At 32.0% G+C, this 18,218-nt stretch overlaps 1 protein-coding gene, 1 long non-coding RNA gene and 1 pseudogene across 3 annotated transcripts in view; 2 read left to right on the top strand and 1 right to left on the bottom strand.

Moving 5' to 3' along the window:
• LOC116767645 (RNA-binding protein Musashi homolog Rbp6) overlaps nt 1-18,218 on the top strand; it is a 318,370-nt gene that overhangs the window by 39,037 nt on the left and 261,115 nt on the right. The window lies entirely within an intron of this gene.
• LOC133320144 (uncharacterized) lies at nt 6,575-8,519 on the top strand (annotated as a pseudogene).
• On the bottom strand, nt 16,050-16,892 carry LOC133320176 (uncharacterized). The gene is made up of 2 exons (XR_009753619.1): nt 16,840-16,892; nt 16,050-16,553 (listed from the first exon to the last, which is right to left on the bottom strand). It is a non-coding gene; the product is annotated as an uncharacterized LOC133320176 (long non-coding RNA).

The raw sequence follows: 18,218 nt of genomic DNA, 5'->3' as shown, positions 1-18,218 counted from the left end.
TATTAAGATAAAAACAAAAGGGAAGTGCATTTTTATGCGACATCGTATTCGTATGAAGCAACGCAATGCCGCTATATATTGTGTTCATAATTAGTGACCTTTTTCTGATGCCTTTTTAACAATATCTTTTGTTAAAACTTTTGAATTAAGCTAAAAGTAAGTAATTAAAACTGGATAAATCAGAGATAACTTTTTATAACGTTCGTATGAATACTGAAGGGTTGAGGCGAAGCTGTATTTTAATCCAATTTGTCGGTCTTTTATTTGTTTCTTCTTTATAATGTACTAAAAATATATCATCGAGAGACAAAGAATATAAAATGTAATAATATCTTTATTGCCGCTACAAGAAAAACAAGTAACGAAGTCAAATCTACTGTTAAAACAATTTATATCCTCTGGCTTGAATTTAATAAAATGATAAATCTATTTTATACTCTTAGTTGAAATAAATGTCGTTTTCCTTAACTCGAAAAAATAATAGCGTACTTAAAGGAGCGTAAAAGACATTGTATCGGATAAGTGGATTATCGGTATCGGGTCCACGATAGACGAAAATTTTGTACTATTTTATTTGAGATACTTATCAACAATATCGGCTAGATATAAGATATATATTTTCATTCTAACTCAGCATACAATTTATTCAAGATTGTATCGGGATAATAGAATGTGATATTGAAATAAATAATCTTCAATGTTAATAAATTCTTATTTTCTTATCCTTTGAACTCTGTTAGTATCGGTGTCAGCAATCTGTGGGAGAAAATTTGAATAATTTGACTTTTACCCATCAAAGGATTTTATTATAAGGCAACAAGCCGGCATTTCCTGAAATCGCAATTTGAATTTTAGGGGAAGGTTATGATAGACTATTGCATAATTATTTTTGCCGTAAGATGCGATTTAAAATTTAAATCGTACGAAATTGAATACAAATAACATATACCTAGGGAAATTTTAGGCCAATAAATGCAACTGCAAAATCGTTTCACATTTTAGCTAAATATTAAACAAATAATGTACTTTTATAATAAATGACACCTTGTCAGAATTAAATTGTACAAGCAATGAAAGTCATAAATTTATAGCAAAACGAATTACATTTAAAGTCAGTTAAAACAGTTCAATAGTTGTCGTGTATTGGGATAACGTCGGAAGTTGCGGCCAACGTGACGGCTTCCGGCTGGTCACGTGACACCGATCTCTGTGTTGTGATATTCGGGGAAAAGCCCGAAACCTATTTATGTTACGACAGGTGCTCAAGAGTTTTTATATTTTTGGAAATGCGATTTCCTGTAAACTTATCGAAAAATGAGTTCGTCTCTTTTTAAGCTGTGAATTTTGTGAGTTTTCTATATAAAATAATATACAAAATTATACAATACATTTTGTATTACAACAAAGAATGCTGAAATAAATTTAAAATTTTACTAATTGATGGTATTAAAAAAATGATGGCAAAACATGTGTGTGTATGCTGTCAAAATGTCCATCATCCGATTGCTCCAGATCTAGTTTTTTATATCCTGTAATTGAAATAGTTTCAACAGAACGTAAAATGTTTATTTCACCTTCAGATATAGAATGCTGGGAGGATATTTCACTATTATAATAAATTCAAAAAGGGCAATGGATGACTATAGTTTATAAAAAATATATATTGAGTCGTACCTTCATACCTTTCTAACTATTTGTTTTAATTTTTTATTATAGAATGCTGTAAATGAGTAGATAACCAAAAAAAGATAATTATCAAGGGGTATTTTGAATGTAATGTCTGTACGAAATGCTGTTAACACGTAATATCATGATATATATGAATGTAATGTGTTTGGTGGTATAGGAAAGGGCATCCATCCGTCATTAAATCTTTGATTGCCGAGCAAAATCATACATTTGGGTCTACAGCAACTATACCTTATGAAGTTTAAGCTAGAATTGGAAAAGGAAAGCGTATTACATTATCAGAAAAGGTGTAGTTTTTCAACATGATATCTTTAAAAATATTTAAATCCGTTCGGGTCTGTACATGCGGTTACCATCCCGACCTTGGAATCATAGATTAAAATCATTCAGTTTCCTCAGAACTCCTTGGCTAGTGTAAGATTAATATCGAGAAACTTTATTATGTAGCTACCTATTACCTATAAAAGGTTTCCAACAAATATTACGTATCGAATATTTTAATAATATAATAAAATTTTTAGTACTTAAATATATACATAAAGAGTTAGTATGCAAATATGCAAAAACTTTATTTTCAAATTTTTTAAGAAAAAAGTAGTCTAAAATGTCATAAAAATTATTTCGCAATAGTTTGAATTTTGAGACACAAACACAAATCTAACAGACATACCAATATTTACATTTCAAATTTATAAAATCAATACGTGCACACGTACATATACTCGTATGTATTGATTCGGAAGCCTATTTGAGTTGTTTGTTACCACGTCTTAACTACGATATTAATCTCAACGTTTGGCACGAAATTTGCTTGGATCATGGGTACGGGATTGGTCTAACACAAATATCATATAAAGGACACAGCTATAAATTCATGAATATTCATAATATGAGTTCATTTCGTTTGGATCAATTACTTTAAACCATTTCAAGAAGTTCTGCAAATGTTATAGAACATAAATATAGCCTATATACTCTATGTTTAAAAGTTTGTCGGCGTTTTATATTGTAAATAAAACAAAACAATTCATAAAATGGACTATTGACATAATAGTCTGTTGCGTTGCAAGTTTACGGTAATATAAAGATTCTTTGCGTGTTTTCTTGGATCGTAAAATTATACTGTTTCCTTAGCTTCTTTGTCGAATTTGTAATAATTCTACTTATAAAATCGATATCGTTTGCTTACGTATTTGTTTTCTTTTGTGGATGAATATATTTAGAAATTATAAAGAATAAATATTAGAAAAGTGGGTTACTGTTGAGACATTTTCTATTAGTGCGATGGAAAAATTTACCAGTTATTATCCTGATTTAAATAATATTTATGTGAATCTTACAAAGATAACGTTCTTGATAATTATTGTCTTCATTTATTAATTCTTAGTAGCTAATGAACTAATATAAAATTTATATCATAAGTCATCGGACATTTATTCAATTTATGGGGATAAAAATTTGCAATTTCAATATCTACTTCATAGCTGGAAAATGAGTTTAATAATAGAAAACCGTAGGCAAGATAGGTATCTAACAATAAATTTTAATTTCAATCTACTCATTCGTGTACACAATAAATAATAAACACACTCGTTCAGATATTCAGATTTATTAAATATTGAGAACAACATTTATTTAAATTATAAACCTTAAAATACTCAAAAACAATTGAACGAATGAGTGAAAATTTTTATAGATCGACATGTGATAAATAAAAAAAATAATTATTATGTGCATATTTTCCGGTGATGCGATTAAGTTTTACGCGTGAACAACTAATAATAAAATTAAACAACGAATCTACTCCATTGATGAATTTTTCATACTTAACTTGAGAAAAAGAAAGCCTGTCGTTAACCGCTTTTCCAGTCATCAATCATGCAGATCAAGAATCCCTTTCCAATATCATATTCTGATAATAATATCTTGTATCGTGTATACTTGATGATACATAAGATTTTTTATTAATAAACTCTTTGCAATTCGGCTTTAAACAATTTACATATCATAATCATCCGAAGTCAACTTCCCAGCAGGATCACACATAATATATGCGTTCTGATAATATTGTTACCAACAACTTGACAAGGCCAAGAGTTCACTTGGAACTAGATGGGGATAACTTGTATTGATACATTTAACACCCGTCAAATATTCACGTGTCGCGTCTCAATTCCGGTCCCATGTTTGAACCAGACATTTATCAGGAATCATTGCCTCCATTTATACCTCACATATATTAGTCTGGCATAAATTAACAGTTTGTAAACTTACTATAATATTATATATGTCGGCGCAACGACATTTAAAAAACCATTATAAAGGGTAGTTGTTTCATATGTATAGTTGTTTCATATGTATTTCACTTTAGAGGGTAGATGTGACATAAACAATGTCAAGGCGTTAGTAATAACTTTAACAAAATTATTTGTTTTATAGATCGTTGTACGATTTGTATTGAAGGAAAGTAAAATGGCAATTCGTATTGTGATTTGTAATATGTAAAGATAAGTTATTTTGTGAGTTTTAGTAAAACACAAACTTAAACAGTAACCATTTTGTAATCAATGTTATTCAATTATGATTTCTTTAAATTTTAAATGGCAATATAAAGTTTAGTTGGTTTAATAATTGATTACGAAAACATTTTGTAATGATTACTGTTTATTTGAATTACTACGAATAATCTTTGTAAGTTATTATTTAAAATTAAGAGTAAATGTAATGACTCCACGAAAACCATTTATATTCGGAGACATCTGTGGCGAGGACACAGTGGTGTGAGAGCTATCCAGGAGAAATTACTAAGTGTTAGTTAAAGTTGAAAATAAAGTGGTGTGAGTAAGTGAGAGTGCTTTATTGGTGAAAATGGATAACCTGATAGGTGGAAATAGTGTTATGTGACGATAACATCGCTGACGTCACAGCTCCTAATAATCAACTTGGACATGGCTCTTCGACATCAGAAGTGGGATTACCTACTTCTACTCGTCCATCTGACAATACTGGAGGCTCTGTTGCAGTGGTAAATACCGAATTATTTATTTATTTTTTTTTTTTTTTCACAAATGCTAAAAGTGATAAAGCGTATGTCGATCGTATTCCTGGTCAACCAGAAGCCAAAATTAAAATTACTGATACCTGCCATCATATGACCGGGACATGAATGTTGGAATCAGAGAATGGTGTCAACATATTACAACTGCAATGGAAACCTATAACTTTACTGATTACGAAATCAGAATGAAGGTCCGGAGTCTACTCAGAGGACGCACAAAGTTATGGGTTGACAATTGGTTAATATTTACAACAACGTGATCGGAATTGCGGGATGTTTTGATTACGACTTTTCACATCGAACCAGAGACTGGATACTCGCGGGACATCGTTCGTTTTAAAGAACATAACTATGATAATACTAAGGATATTACGCAATTTTTGTCACGAGCGTGGGTTCTATGGCGACGTATAAGAAAGGCAGTGATTGTTGTATAGGGGATGAACGACTGCGAATCGAATTACTAAATGTTAGAGCGTCATCAGTACCCGAATTGATCTCTGTGGCATCGCCGATACGATACGTGAAACGGTCTCACCCTAATACATTGAATACATTACAAGGAACTATAAAACGAACAAATTTAGTACGATATTTGAAAGGTCTGAGACAATTTACAGTAGTGTCGCCATCAACATTAACAACAGTATGCGTTATAATTGATCTTCGAATAGAGATTCAGTTTCATATTGTACCTGACTGTGAAATATGTTCAGATGTTTTAATTGGAATGAATTTGATTGAAAACACGAATTTTAGTGTGATAGTAAACTCGCATGGTGCTATTTTTCTTCACCCACCAAATTGCGACCTAACTGATCAAGATCTAATAAATAGATTAATAATTTTGCTCAACAAATATGAAAATCATGTGTTAAACACCGAAGTACTACAAATACGCTTAAAAGATAACGATAGATATGTAGAACGTAGACCATATCGATTAAGTCCTGTGAGGAGGGAAACAGTTCGTTCAATTATTAAGGAATTACTTGAACATAAAATTATTCGAGAAAGAAACAGCACCAACAGAGCTGTATACAGATGATAGTAGCATTGGATACGGAGCAGTTCTAGCTCAGATCGTTAATGGGCGCCGTCATCCAGTAGTGTATATGAGTCAAAAAAAAAAAAAACTACTGACGCGGAGAGCCGATACCACTCTTATGAGCTCGAGACTCTGGCAGTAGTACGGGCAACAAAACATTTTCGACACTATTTATACGGTCGAAAGTTTAAAATTGTAATGCTTTGAAAGCATCCAAACATAAAAAGGATTTACTTCCGTGAATTCATAGATGTAGAAACCCATCTAATGAAATATCTGTCAATATGATAAGCAAAGACATGGAATGGTTACAAATAGAACGAAGACTCGATGATTTACTTCGTCCTTTAATAAGATAGCATGAGCAGCGACCACGCAGCCGCAAACTATACACTAAGAAAAGGTGTCCTAAAGAAAATTTTAACAGATCCTGTGCTTGGCCAACATGAAGTCATTGTCGTTCCTATCATCATTTCAGGGGAGTATAGTAAATTCATTTAAATGAAACTAATATTTTTCGGATATACGCGTGCTTTAATTTTGTTAAAATTACAGGCTCCCGACGTTTCGGTTACTTTTGAGCAACCGTGATCACAGGCAGACGAGATTTAATAAATTCATTTCACACCGCATTACATCGCCCAGGATGGGAGAGAACTCTTCAAAAAATAAAAGACATATGTTTTTGATAAAATGAGTACTTTAATCGGAAGATTTGTTGAAAATTTTATAATTTGCAGAACATCAAAAAACTCGTCAGGTAGCAACAAGTATGACTTCATCCAATCCAGAAACCCACGGCAGCATTTCAAGAAGTACATATGGACATTACCTGGAAATTAGGAACTAGGAGTAGTGAAGGATCAGTCTCGCAGCCTTGAAACGATTAGTACATCTTTTTGGAACACCAGTTCAGATCATGGTTGATGGAGGTCGAGAGTTTCTTGATGAATTCAAAGTTTATTGTAACCGCTTTGGGAGCAACATACATTCAATCGCACCAGGAATAAGCCGAGCTAAGGGACAGCTTGAAAGTATCATGAGCACTTTAAAAAATGCCCTAACTATTATAAAAATTACACTACCGAAAACTGGCAGACTGCTCTTGAAGCATTGCAACTCTCGTTTAATTGCACGCCTCATAGAGTTACTAGAGTTGCACCTCTAACTCTTCTCACTCGTCGGCAGCATTGTGTGCCATCGGAACTATTAAGGTTAATTGATTTTGAGAATGAATTTATAAATTTTGATGTATTGGAGGAATATGTGCAACAGAAAATGTTGGCTTCGGCGGAATATGATAAACAGAGTTTTGAAAAAAGTAAGGGTAAGCTACGTTCATTTAAAAGAGGTGACTATGCACTAATCAAAACTAATCCTCGTAAACAAACTTCTTTGGATCTGAAAAATACTGAACCATACGAAACATACAAAATATTGGAACATGATCGTTACATGCTAAAACGTGTAACCGGTAGAGGCCGGCCGCGTAAGTTAGCTCATGATCAATTACGTCCAGCACCAAATCCAGCAGCAGCAGGAACCGTGTCGGCGGATCAGATTGATGATCCTCCACATTGGACTGTCGGTCCATTAAATGTTGAAGCTTCTGAAAATTTAGAAGTTGAATCCAATGAACGATCAATAAACTTGGTCCAACATTCATTGCTTAGTAAAGTATCAATTTATTGACAATTGTCTTTATCAAAAGATCTCTCAAGTTGAGGAACTTGACATGAGGTCAATAAAAAAAAGAAATAATAATTTTAGAACCTGTACTAAAATATTACCTTTCTTCAAATCTTTTAGAGCCTCTGTGGACCACGGACAAAAGTCCTAGACCACAGCATCGACCTACCTCAATCCCTTAGAGCCCCTGTGGACCACGGCGTACGAGACCGCCCAGACCACAGCAACATCATAAAATCAATATCCTCTGTGGACCACGGACAAAAGTCCCAGACCACAGCATCGACCTACCTCAATCCCTTAGAGCCCCTGTGGACCACGGCGTACGAGACCGCCCAGACCACAGCAACATCATAAAATCAATATCCTCTGTGGACCACGGACAAAAGTCCCAGACCACAGCATCGACCTACCTCAATCCCTTAGAGCCCCTGTGGACCACGGCGTACGAGACCGCCCAGACCACAGCAACATCATAAAATCAATATCCTCTGTGGACCACGGACAAAAGTCCCAGACCACAGCATCGACCTACCTCAATCCCTTAGAGCCCCTGTGGACCACGGCGTACAAGACCGCCCAGACCACAGCAACATCATAAAATCAATATCCTCTGTGGACCACGGACGAAAGTCCCAGACCACAGCATCGACCTACCTCAATCCCTTAGAGCCCCTGTGGACCACGGCGTACAAGACCGCCCAGACCACAGCAACAAACCCACTTCAATAAAAGTAAGCAAAGATGCGTGGAGCATTTTGCATTAAAAAAAACACAAACACAGGTTCAGAGAATCCAAGTGATCTCTTTAATATAGCGTATGTTGATACGTTGATATATCACAACAAAGTAAAACTGGTGCAGGGCACGCACCAGGCCGCAGAATGGCCGTGTCGGCGCAACGACATTTAAAAAACCATTATAAAGGGTAGTTGTTTCATATGTATAGTTGTTTCATATGTATTTCACTTTAGAGGGTAGATGTGACATAAACAATGTCAAGGCGTTAGTAATAACTTTAACAAAATTATTTGTTTTATAGATCGTTGTACGATTTGTATTGAAGGAAAGTAAAATGGCAATTCGTATTGTGATTTGTAATATGTAAAGATAAGTTATTTTGTGAGTTTTAGTAAAACACAAACTTAAACAGTAACCATTTTGTAATCAATGTTATTCAATTATGATTTCTTTAAATTTTAAATGGCAATATAAAGTTTAGTTGGTTTAATAATTGATTACGAAAACATTTTGTAATGATTACTGTTTATTTGAATTACTACGAATAATCTTTGTAAGTTATTATTTAAAATTAAGAGTAAATGTAATGACTCCACGAAAACCATTTATATTCGGAGACATCTGTGGCGAGGACACAGTGGTGTGAGAGCTATCCAGGAGAAATTACTAAGTGTTAGTTAAAGTTGAAAATAAAGTGGTGTGAGTAAGTGAGAGTGCTTTATTGGTGAAAATGGATAACCTGATAGGTGGAAATAGTGTTATGTGACGATAACATCGCTGACGTCACAGCTCCTAATAATCAACTTGGACATGGCTCTTCGACATATATATATAGTAAACTAATAGTTTATTGAGCGACAAAAAGTAGATGCATTAAAAAAATACTTACAAGCAATAGTAGATTTACGAGTGTGTATTTATGTGAATGAAATTGATTTTATCCGCAAAAGAATCCCGAAAATAGAATTTAATTAAATTATTAATTCCAGCGTCCCGTCGGTCACATACATTCATAACACTCTAAAGTGCTTTAAAGACACCCTCCTCTATAAATGCTTTGCAAGCTTTAACGCCTCAGATGAAATGCCTCATGTACCTCCCTCTAACAATACCTACTTATTGAAGACGCTATAATTACTTTCCTACATTTTTATCTCAGTTCCTATGAATATTGCATTAGGACTAAAAATAATTGGAGCAAATTATCGCTCAAGTTAAGTCTTTGAAAATTATGCACATCATCATAAAAAAATCATGTGAATTGTTTAAATCGTCGATGAATATTTTTTATGTTATTTTAAGTGAAAATGAATGAATATTTTATACGAAAATAAGAATGAAATGGATTTTTTGACTGCATTTATATTGATAGTAAACGATCATACAATAAAATGTTGTTTTAATGGAAAGAATAATTTTACACAATATTATGCAATGCTATATTTGTTTGCTATTTTTCTTGTTCTTTATAGATTTATAGAGAAATGTTACCTCAAAATATTTAACAACGCCATCTCACGACTGTTTCCACTTACAATTTGTAAGGTGAAGGTTAGATATAGGTAAAAAGTTTACACCATATTACGCAATATTTTCTTTAAAGAAATCGCGTTTCCATGATCAATAGCTTTATTCTGCTAAAATGTGTCACTTTATTTTAATCCTTTTTTAAATAGTAAAATAATATAAATTTCTTATTTACTTTTGAAATCTGGTAATTATAATTCTGGGCTGCAACTCGTCGTTTATTTCATAGCAAAGGTTGCATTTTGTAACGGGCAAAGATTGCGCTGACACCGTGGTAGGTTAATGACACCGCAGAGGCTATTGTTGTGCTAAACAATGCATCGGGCAAGCCGTCAATCCTTCTAGCTATTTGCCTCACGGTGTGATGTACGACCCTTGAGCTTTGAAAATACGTGCAATTTGAAAAATATATATGTTTTTATGGTAACTAAGGAATTTGTGTTAAGATTATCTTTAAAAATATTTATGACGAATCATTATGAAAACATGATAAGAGATAGTCAGTTTTTCTCATGCAAGTATTGCTAGAAATGTAATTGAATTTTTATTAATCAAATAATACATTTCAAAGCTCATTAAAGAATTTAAAAGGTCTGTCCCGTTATTTCAGACCGAACTATAACTGATCTTAGACTGACTTAGCTTCATAAAACTAAAGATAGGAAATAAAAATAAAACGAGATCTGCTGCTAGGAGAAAATAAGTTTAAAAACCTTGTTTCTAAGTTTTATGTTGTCTCGATTGGACTGTTAGGAGTTAATTGATTAAAATCAAATATTAAAATTAAACAAACACCACTCTAAACTGTCTTGTTGTTATTTTTTTATCAAATGAACTATCCATATCAATCGGTACATAACGACGAAGTTCAAATATTAGTGGAAAATTACATTCAGAATGGTAAAAATAATAAATAATCTCGTTGAAAAGTGGAATCAGGTTTTGTATAAAGCAATGTTACTTTATGAAATGTCGGGCGACTTAATGAAAAAAAAAAAGTAAAATAAGCACCGTAAAGTGGGCATCGGCGCGAGGCGGCGTTTGGGGTAAAAATAACTGGGATCGCGGATAATTAATGACTTCATTTATGTTTCTGCTCTTGAGAGCTTTGATTGTGCTGACCGCTTTTAATTTTTTTTTTTTTTATAACTGGCTTTTCACGCGTTAAAATCGTTATTGTTTGGACGAAACCAAACTGAAAAATTGTAAGTTTGGAAACCTTTAACGAATTGGCTCCGATGTTGTGGGCTAACTTAAATTGAATTCGAGATTTTACTTTTAAATTACAATGGATTGTTTTGAGAGTGACGTCATATTTTTTTTTTCGTGAATGATATTATAATGAAATCGTATTTCAATTTTGAATATATCCATTTCGAAGTTGAAATGCAATATCCGAGTTGTTTGTTTTAAGATCTATTTTGGAATGAATTTTTATATCAATAAAATTCGACGTGAGATGTATCTGTTAGTAATAAAAACTGAAAAAAAAATTATCACATGCAGAAAAGGCTGTGAGATTAAATTAAGTCTACTAACATTGAAATCACATTTTTTTATTGTGTTTATTACACAGTGTTATGCAGATTCCGTCTGAGTCTTACTGGGGTATTGTTATTCGGGACACGAGCGTAGTCCCGATTACGTCTAGCCGTGACCTCTTTGAACTTATCGGCAAATGTCACTAGATCAGGATATGTCATACCATTTTTATCTTATTTTGAAATGTACGTATCCCAACGGTTTACTGTTGGGTTAAATAAAATATAATTTTATATTTGCAGTCACGTTGCAGAAAAGTTACACAAATATTTAGTAACGATAAAATATTCAGTTCTGTTAAACTTTTGCAAATTTTATGAATACATTTGAACACGAGAATAGTTCTTTTATAGAGCTCGCTTTTTTTATAATTGGTAAAGTATATTTTTAGTTTCAACTTATCTACGGATGGCGCGAAAATCTCATTTGAAAGCAGAATTAGATTTACTGTGAAGTAACGTCTACTTCGCTAAATCTATAATAAAATTTTTTGTTAGTAAAAACGAATGCCTAACAAGTATGAAAAGAGATGACCAGTTGACGGAATAGGTTTCTTCTTGGTAGGTACTTTTGCATTTATAAGAAACTAAAAAACTAAGTTGCGCTATTGAAAACTTTTACTGCGGACTCCATGCTCGTAATTGTTTACGTGTTCTAAGCTGTAATGCGATTAAATTTAATGGAAGTCAAAGTACTTCCAGTTTCATTATTATTGTTTCAAACAGAGTTACATTATTTTGCACCACTTGAATTCATTCCTTTTTAATAATTTGGATTTTGCAAAAGGAATTTAAGTTTTAGTACGTAAACTCTTCAATAGTGACATGTACGTCTGGGATCCTCTCAAGGGCATTTTTCGTGGCCCTTTTATATTTTTAAAAGTTGGTTAATAGGTACGTCCTTAATTAGAATAAGCAACAAGAGAAATGGAGGCTTCTCTTCTGTTTTAATGAGGAGGCAATCATGTGATCCCTTTCGCACGAATCTGGCTCCGCCTACCGGGCGGGAAAATCAATAATGTACTCCAGAAGTGCGTTTGGTGTCCTACCACACTGACGTTGGCTACGGCCCACGTAAGATATGATATGACGTAACCTACCAATACCAATATTATTCATACATACATATTATTAAATAAAATTTAAAAAAAAGCGAAAATTTGAAACACACATTATTAAAATTTCTATTTGGGTGTAATAATGATTGTGATAACAAATGTCATATGATCATTCTATTATTATTACAATTTATATTAAATAAACAAAATTAAGACATATCGTTCCACTTCTGCGATATATCTGGTACATTACTTAAAAACTCATATAAGTCGTCAACCAAAAGAAGATTAATAATTAAATTCTTAACAATTCCCTTTCACAGCGTAAGGGCTCTTAGTGGATTCATAATGAAATAATATCCTGTAACCTGTAATAGAAATTGAACATCCGATAATTGAGGGTCCCAGGTCGCGCGGGCACCTGCATTAATTACAAGATTTACCGCTATCCCACCATTTATAACGCATAAGCCGAGTTTCTTTCTCTTTTGTGTGTTTATTAAAGCGAAAGATTAATTACGATAACGTATTTTAAGAATTCTCAACTTTGTTGACTGGGGTATTCAGAATTTAATTTAAAAATTCCGAAGTTTAACGAGACAGGTGAAGCAAACTGCTAAGCGCGTTATGAATTTCGCTTTAGTGTAGTTTTGGAATTTTTTTTATCCGCGCTATCCAACAACTTTATGGCTCATCCTTCGAGCGTGTCCGTATATTTTAATCTGAATCATTATTTTATACTTACACTGACAAGTGGTGCAAACGACATAAATGATTTTGAGTTGATAAATTTTCGAGCAAAATAAATTACAGTGTGACCATTCTATCACGCATCCTTTATTTCACATTGAATACATGATCAACGCCTGTTTGAATAAATAAACAGTAATGAGATCTAGTTTCATTTAAATAAAGAGTAGTTAGTTTTATTATCTATGTACTTTGTATTGTAAGTTACTACGCAAAGAAGGATCGAATGCCAACCATGCCTGCATTAATTATGTGACTTAACCCTTCAGTTAATGAGGGCTAGGTTCTAACTTCGCTTAATTTACACCCCTGATCGATTTAGGGTACTGAAATGAAATCCCTCGCATCGTTTACGAGAATCTAACTTCACGAACATTTTCACGACGAATAATTTCCACAGCGGTATTTAAATTTAAGAAAAATAATGAATATACAAATAAAAAGAAGAAAACCACGAGTCTTAAAATAATATAAATATAATCACATTTTTTTTTATTTACTATAAAATATTCCAAAATATGTTTAAAGAAAACGGTTTCGTGTCAAAAATAAGGGCTCCTTTCACATTATATATTTTTAAATGCTGTCATGGCGTGGGAAAGCATACACGGATTAATAAAGGCATATCTAAATTAATCTTACTATAATAACATGTGATAACACAACAATGACAATCATTACACAATCGGCGTAAGTGGTTCGTTTCCATTCACATGTCCTTTGCACGCGACGTCGATAATTTGCGTGTGCATGTCATAAATAAATTACAGAAAAATTGTCATTGAATTACGGGACGAGTTTTTAATTTTTACATCAAAAACGTTTAGTGTTCAAACAAATACGTTATAATTGTAGACTTGGTGATCGTGAGATTATTTTTGTTAGTGTTCCTATTTGTAACTTAAAATTGATAAGATTTAGAATTAAAAAGTGTTGCTTTTTAAACGGTATGGTTATCATTGATTTCTGGAATTTCTAGAAATCTATTTTTAATAAAAATTTTATTGACAAAAGTATGCATTTTCATTACAATGAAAAGTCATGAGTATAAGAGAACAAAGCATTATTTTTTGTTTACAATTTTTTATATATATTTTTAGTTTTCGAATTCTGTATAAAATTCATGTATTGAATTAACGTTTTAATCCCGTAAGCCGTAGCGCCTAGCTAAAATCCACGAGCTACTGTTACTATATTTGGACTGGTTGTACTGTGGTAGTACCACCATTCCACTCGTGATTCCAAGTCTTTAGACAGATGCCTTTTCCTTCTTCTAGTGTCATAATTGCTAGCCGTATTCCTATTTACCTTCTGGGGTGACACAAATTACTTAAAAGCTATCTAATATGACGTAAACAATCACTTCCAAAATAAAGTAGAAGCTCCATAGTGTTTTCATTAAGGCTCCGGAAGATAATAAAATATTATTTACCAAAAACAATGAATAAATAAATATCACACGTAAATGTAAATGAATGTATAAACCAGTAACAATATCTGCTGAATATTTAAAGCAATTGCTTTTAATATAATAAGCAAAATATTAAATAATAAAGTATCAGATACTTCTGATATTTTATTGGCCATCAGACCATATATTCTAAATGAGCCCTTTTTAATCGCCATGGGTATATAATGTAAATATAACCTTATATTATATTGTAATATAAAATAAATTTATTCCATTGTATCAATGTAAACAATATAAAAAATAAAAACAACAGTATTCACTTGGAACAATATAAGAATTAACATTAAACGTATAAAATTGAGTGTAGCGGATTTAGAAAAACAATATCAAAGAAAAGAGTCCGAATACAATAAGTGTAAATGACTGAATATATCAATACGTAATTCCATAATAAAATATCGTATATTTTAGGGATATGATATGCTTTGTTGGAGTTTCAGAAGGCATTATATTATGATAGGATTAAATCCTAATCTCTTTTTGTTGCCCGGAGATAATTGTAGTGGTACCCCATAACCTTTACTGTTGATAAACGAATGCTTGAAATAAATATTCATCATTCCAAATCCCATATAAGAATAGGTATTATTTGAATTGTTATCGTATGTAGATATTATTTTTAAAATATACTTCTATTTGTTTTTAATGAAAACATTTTTTTTATTCTTTGACATTGTAATATAGCGGTTTGTGGGTTTAAGTAAATATAGAGCTAGTTTTTAAAACAGTAAAGCACTAAATATCGCTATATCTATTTCTAAGCCGTCGATATAATTAATTACTAATTTGCGCTACTAATAATTGTCGTGAATTATTAATTAATTTAATTAGTCAATGTTAGGAATTTCAAAATACACCAGATTATTGAGATTTGATCATCGCAAGACATAAGGTAATCTTAAAGTGACGAATTATTCGTTTGATAAAATAAAAAAAAAACTCCTTAGAAAAAGAAAAAAACGTTTTAAGAATATTTGTTTAAAAATGTTAGTAGGTAAGTTTATTCATACAAAGTAATAAAATAAGATTTGTGATGAATCTATTGTTAGTCTAACTTTTTATAGCAAAAATTACAAAAAAAAGTCAGAGGTGTTGTCGAAAATCTTAATGACAAAATTAAAATGCGTCACTGTCATCCAGATGTCATAAGAAACATTTGAATTTATTCAAATTATATATATTATTTCTGTATAAAATCTTAGATCATCGCCGTAAAATAAATCAATTCATTTCAATTCAGTAGCTGATTGAACATATTCAGGTTTATGCGAGAATTTATAAGAGCGACGGTTTAATTTTAATGGTCAATTATTTTTCGTAGAAAATGGACTTCATAATAGATATGAATTAATTTTTATTTTTTTTAATTAATTCACGTACAAATTCAAGACGCCAAGGGATGTCCAAATATATATAAAAACTTGACATATAAACAAGTGCAAATAATATTAAAACGAAGGACGTCATTAAAACAAAATTTTACTCATATTATATAATATGTTTAATGTTAACATTATACTGCAGTTTGCATCTCATCAATCCGTCTCACACAAATTATGTTGTTATAGCTGTAATTCAAATATTAAATTGAGTTCGAAATCCCAAAGTAACTGCCACTTTGATGTTAAGATTCACAAGTTAACTGTAAATTAAATACTAATCACCGGTCCGTCCGGACGGAATTTAGACTGTCTAATTAGCGACGTAACGCATCATTGATAAGAATTATGTCACTGCTGCGATGTAAAATGCTTTTTTTTCTCTTTCAATTCAAACACGCATATTGTTATTTTTTCTAACATTTTATATTTAAATTCTGACGCACACGTCATCGAGCGCTAGCACAGTTGGCTGCCGCGATCATCATGTGACTGGGGCTATTTCCTCGTTATTTTCTTATGTCTAAAACCGATCGGCAAGTGCTTCTTAAATTAACTCGCCCGTACTAATATCCTCGGCATTGTGTGTCGATTGTCACTGCCTGGATATCAAAACATTCTTTTATGATATTTATTAACGCTATCATGTGGAATTTTTTTTTATATATGAAACAAAAAATAATTCAAAATTTTTCGTCTAAAATGTATTCATAAAAAATGTATGCTTTGAAAATTATTATAATGAATTTAAATTATTTGGGTTGTATAGTTAAAATGCGTCTCATTACGTCAGCCCCTTTGATAAATGAGCTTATTGGAAAACGCCTTGGCACGCCTCTGTCGTCACGATGACAGTTTATAAATGAGTTTTATATTATCTATTCTCACCTAAGCCCGATAACCGATCAGTGAGCCTTAAAACGTCCACTCCTTTCATTCATTTTGTTTCTAGACCAACTTAGACGACTGTTTGAAATGTTTGGCATAAGTCCAGAGCCGTAAATTAACGCAATTGTTTTTTATTTTCAGGTAAATCGCCGAAAGATACGGGGACAAGCGGTTCCTTGAGATTTGTTGGCCCCTTTTCGCCGTCACGTGACTTCAGAAACATCTAATGCTTTATTTGGCGAATTTATTTATTTCCGCATGAGGTTTAGATAGTAAAATACTGTAAAGGGAAACAATGGGAATTTTTTGCATTGGAATAATGAAATAAAATAAGATTAACTTTTACCTTTATTTTTATTCAAGCGATTTAATGTCTCGGCTGTTCAGCAATTGAACGAAATCGAAAATTGTTTCAATGTATATTATATAACTTTAATCATAATTAAATATATAATTAATTTATCATTACATTGTTAAATTTTGCAAACAGCGCGTGGATGGTTAAGTGGCAAATAATGTAATCTTGAGAACATCGGTATTAAACAAACAATACTATACGATTCTGAATACTTAAGTGAAGCAGAGTAAATTTAATAATTAAACAGATGTTATGTGCTGAAAATAAATTATAAACTATATTATTTTATGTCTGACGATAAAAAATTGCAACATAATTAATCTGTAATTTTGTCTTAACAAAGTAGGCAATTTACTTTTTTTTAATATATCCTCTCGTATCATAGACCTTATGTTGAAAATTGGTTGAAAAAAATTAATAAAACAATAATTTTATTATTTAATGAAGTAAAATTTGTATATAACGATATGCAAATAATTATATGTCAAGTGCCTTAACTTTTAAATGACTATTGCCAAACATATATATTACGTGCAGTCGCGTCTGAAGTGGTTTTGGCAGTCGGGCCAACGTCTGTTCAACTTAATCACACTACACCTTAACCAGGTTTAAGTGCTAACAAAACTCATAATGAGTTGGAAACGATGTAAGCTCTAGCATCATTTTCACCTTTGTTTTTTACTTTGTTCCCATTTTCCTTTTAAATATATCAAACGTTGCTTGTTTGTGTATATATAATGTTCACTTTAAACCTTCGTATTATCTAAGTTTTAATTTCTACAACCATTAGTAACAAATAAAGTGTCAGAACTTTCAACAATTAATTAAAATAATTAACAAACGTAATAGACCGTTGGTTATGTTCATTTGTTTTAGATAATGGATGAACATATTTGAATTCATTTCAGTTGTTATATTTCATTATATAATTTAAAGATCAACAGGCATCAAATTTGAAAACTCCCATCCGGAGCAATAAATTTGCTGGGCTGTCGCTTCCAAGTGGCGACCATTCGATTGT

This window comes from Danaus plexippus (genome assembly GCF_018135715.1).
Source record: "Danaus plexippus chromosome 9 unlocalized genomic scaffold, MEX_DaPlex mxdp_26, whole genome shotgun sequence".
NCBI lineage: Eukaryota > Metazoa > Arthropoda > Insecta > Lepidoptera > Nymphalidae > Danaus > Danaus plexippus.
The sequence above is the reverse complement of the archived record's forward strand: the minus strand, read 5'-3'. Positions and strand labels throughout refer to the sequence as shown.